A 249-nucleotide genomic window follows, 5' to 3' on the forward strand; every position below is an offset into this window, starting at 1 on the left:
AAAGACCAACTTTGAGCATGTTTAGAAACTATTTAATATGAAAATTCTATTCCCTTTAAAAAAATTTATTTTTATTTAAAACTCAATTTTATGATTTGAAATGACTTTAATATATTAATAGAATAAAATTGAATTGTTTAGTTTTAAATATTTTTTATATGAATTAAATTTTCTTTTTTTAGAATTTTATCTTTGACAAAGTTATTTTACTAATTATAAATTTGACGTATTAATTTTGAAGAGTGTGAA

This window comes from Arachis ipaensis, chromosome B10 (assembly GCF_000816755.2).
Source record: "Arachis ipaensis cultivar K30076 chromosome B10, Araip1.1, whole genome shotgun sequence".
NCBI classification, from domain to species: domain Eukaryota; kingdom Viridiplantae; phylum Streptophyta; class Magnoliopsida; order Fabales; family Fabaceae; genus Arachis; species Arachis ipaensis.